Genomic DNA, 3,370 nt, shown 5'->3' with positions numbered 1-3,370 from the left:
GTCTTTTCCCCCCTCTCCCAACCAGGGGGCCTGGGGAGCCTCCTCCTGCGGGGATGGGGAACCAGGGGCCTGGGGAACATTTTCAACACTTTGGGGCATTTTTAAACACTTTGCTCTTTTTCCCCCTCTCCCAACCAGGGGCCTGGGGAGCCTCCTCCTGCGGGCATGGAGAACCAGGGGGCCTGGGGAGCCTCCTCCTGCGGGGATGGGGAACCAGGGGCCTGGGGGGCCTCCTCCTGCGGGGATGGAGAACCAGGGGGCCTGGGGAGCCTCCTCCTGCGGGGATGGGGAACCAGGGGGCCTGGGGAGCCTCCTCCTGCGGTGATGGAGAACCAGGGGCCTGGGGAGCCTCCTCCTGCGGGGATGGGGAACCAGGGGGCCTGGGGAGCCTCCTCCTGCGGGCATGGAGAACCAGGGGGCCTGGGGAGCCTCCTCCTGCGGGGATGGGGAACCAGGGGGCCTGGGGAGCCTCCTCCTGCGGGGATGGAGAACCAGGGGGCCTGGGGAGCCTCCTCCTGCGGTCATGGAGAACCAGGGGGCCTGGGGAGCCTCCTCCTGCGGGCATGGAGAACCAGGGGCCTGGGGAGCCTCCTCCTGCGGGGATGGAGAACCAGGGGGCCTGGGGAGCCTCCTCCTGCGGGCATGGAGAACCAGGGGGCCTGGGGAGCCTCCTCCTGCGGGCATGGAGAACCAGGGGGCCTGGGGAGCCTCCTCCTGCGGGGATGGGGAACCAGGGGCCTGGGGAGCCTCCTCCTGCGGGGATGGAGAACCAAGGGGCCTGGGGAGCCTCCTCCTGCGGGCATGGAGAACATGGGGGCCTGGGGAGCCTCCTCCTGCGGGCATGGAGAACCAGGGGGCCTGGGGAGCCTCCTCCTGCGGGCATGGAGAACCAGGGGGCCTGGGGAGCCTCCTCCTGCGGGGATGGGGAACCAGGGGGCCTGGGGAGCCTCCTCCTGCGGGGATGGAGAACCAGGGGGCCTGGGGAGCCTCCTCCTGCGGGCATGGAGAACCAGGGGGCCTGGGGAGCCTCCTCCTGCGGGGATGGAGAACCAGGGCGCCTGGGGAGCCTCCTCCTGCGGGGATGGAGAACCAGGGGCCTGGGGAGCCTCCTCCTGCGGGGATGGAGAACCAAGGGGCCTGGGGAGCCTCCTCCTGCGGGCATGGAGAACATGGGGGTCTGGGGAGCCTCCTCCTGCGGGGATGGAGAACCAGGGGGCCTGGGGAGCCTCCTCCTGCGGGGATGGGGAACCAGGGGGCCTGGGGAGCCTCCTCCTGCACCAGGGGGCCTGGGGAGCCTCCTCCTGCGGGGATGGGGAACCAGGGGGCCTGGGGAGCCTCCTCCTGCGGTGATGGGGAACCATGGGGCCTGGGGAGCCTCCTCCTGCGGGGATGGGGAACCAGGGGGCCTGGGGAGCCTCCTCCTGCGGGGATGGAGAACCAGGGGGCCTGGGGAGCCTCCTCCTGCGGGGATGGGGAACCAGGGGGCCTGGGGAGCCTCCTCCTGCACCAGGGGGCCTGGGGAGCCTCCTCCTGCGGGGATGGGGAACCAGGGGGCCTGGGGAGCCTCCTCCTGCGGTGATGGGGAACCATGGGGCCTGGGGAGCCTCCTCCTGCGGGGATGGGGAACCAGGGGGCCTGGGGAGCCTCCTCCTGCGGGGATGGGGAACCAGGGGCCTGGGGAGCCTCCTCCTGCACCAGGGGGCCTGGGGAGCCTCCTCCTGCGGGGATGGGGAACCAGGGGGCCTGGGGAGCCTCCTCCTGCGGGGATGGGGAACCAGGGGCCTGGGGAACATTTTCAACACTTTGGGGCATTTCACAAGCGCTTCCCTCGCTTACGGCCACACCACCCTGAATGAGCCCGATCTCGTCTGATCTCGGAAGCCAAGCAGGGTCGGGCCCAGTTAGTACTTGGATGGGAGACCGCCTGGGAATACTGGGTGCTGTAAGCATTTTTTTTTGCCATTATTTGTGGGTAGAAAAGTGAGAAAAGTGACCTAAAATAGAACCGGGACTAGGCGGCAGTTCCCCCCACCAGGCGGCGGCATTTGGGGCATTATTTGTGGGTAAGAAAGTGAGAAAAGTGACCTAAAATAGAACCGGGACTAGGCGGCAGTTCCCCCCACCAGGCGGCGGCATTTGGGGCATTATTTGTGGGTCAGAAAGTGAGAAAAGTGACCTAAAATAGAACCGGGACTAGGCGGCAGTTCCCCCCACCAGGCGGCGGCATTTGGGGCATTATTTGTGGGTAAGAAAGTGAGAAAAGTGACCTAAAATAGAACCGGGACTAGGCGGCAGTTCCCCCCACCAGGCGGCGGCATTTGGGGCATTATTTGTGGGTCAGAAAGTGAGAAAAGTGACCTAAAATAGAACCGGGACTAGGCGGCAGTTCCCCCCACCAGGCGGCGGCATTTGGGGCATTATTTGTGGGTAAGAAAGTGAGAAAAGTGACCTAAAATAGAACCGGGACTAGGCGGCAGTTCCCCCCACCAGGCGGCGGCATTTGGGGCATTATTTGTGGGTCAGAAAGTGAGAAAAGTGACCTAAAATAGAACCGGGACTAGGCGGCAGTTCCCCCCACCAGGCGGCGGCATTTGGGGCATTATTTGTGGGTAAGAAAGTGAGAAAAGTGACCTAAAATAGAACCGGGACTAGGCGGCAGTTCCCCCCACCAGGCGGCGGCATTTGGGGCATTATTTGTGGGTCAGAAAGTGAGAAAAGTGACCTAAAATAGAACCGGGACTAGGCGGCAGTTCCCCCCACCAGGCGGCGGCATTTGGGGCATTATTTGTGGGTCAGAAAGTGAGAAAAGTGACCTAAAATAGAACCGGGACTAGGCGGCAGTTCCCCCCACCAGGCGGCGGCATTTGGGGCATTATTTGTGGGTAAGAAAGTGAGAAAAGTGACCTAAAATAGAACCGGGACTAGGCGGCAGTTCCCCCCACCAGGCGGCGGCATTTGGGGCGTTATTTGTGGGTAAGAAAGTGAGAAAAGTGACCTAAAATAGAACCGGGACTAGGCGGCAGTTCCCCCACCAGATGGCGGCATTTGGGGACCCGTAGTGTGGGCAGAAAACTCACCAAAGTGACTTAAAATAGAACCGGTGCAGGCGGCATGTCCCCCCACCAGATGGCGGCATTTGGGGACCCGTAGTGTGGGCAGAAAACTCACCAAAGTGACTTAAAATAGAACCGGTGCAGGCGGCATGTTCCCCCACCAGATGGCGGCATTTGGGGACCCGTAGTGTGGGCAGAAAACTCACCAAAGTGACTTAAAATAGAACCGTTGCAGGCGGCATGTTCCCCCACCAGATGGCGGCATTTGGGGACCCGTAGTGTGGGCAGAAAACTCACCAAAGTGACTTAAAATAGAA

The 3,370-nt window shown here is 63.1% G+C and overlaps 1 non-coding gene across 1 annotated transcript; it reads left to right on the top strand.

The window, feature by feature from the left end:
- The first annotated feature begins 1,830 nt into the window (after positions 1–1,830).
- Positions 1,831–1,949, top strand: LOC148058708 (5S ribosomal RNA). The gene has a single exon (XR_015709613.1). It is a non-coding gene; the product is annotated as a 5S ribosomal RNA (ribosomal RNA).
- Positions 1,950–3,370: the final 1,421 nt, after the last annotated feature.

Source organism: Callionymus lyra, unplaced genomic scaffold (genome assembly GCF_982586985.1).
Source record: "Callionymus lyra unplaced genomic scaffold, fCalLyr1.hap1.1 HAP1_SCAFFOLD_48, whole genome shotgun sequence".
Classification (NCBI taxonomy): domain Eukaryota; kingdom Metazoa; phylum Chordata; class Actinopteri; order Syngnathiformes; family Callionymidae; genus Callionymus; species Callionymus lyra.
This window is presented reverse-complemented; position numbering and strand designations above follow the sequence as displayed.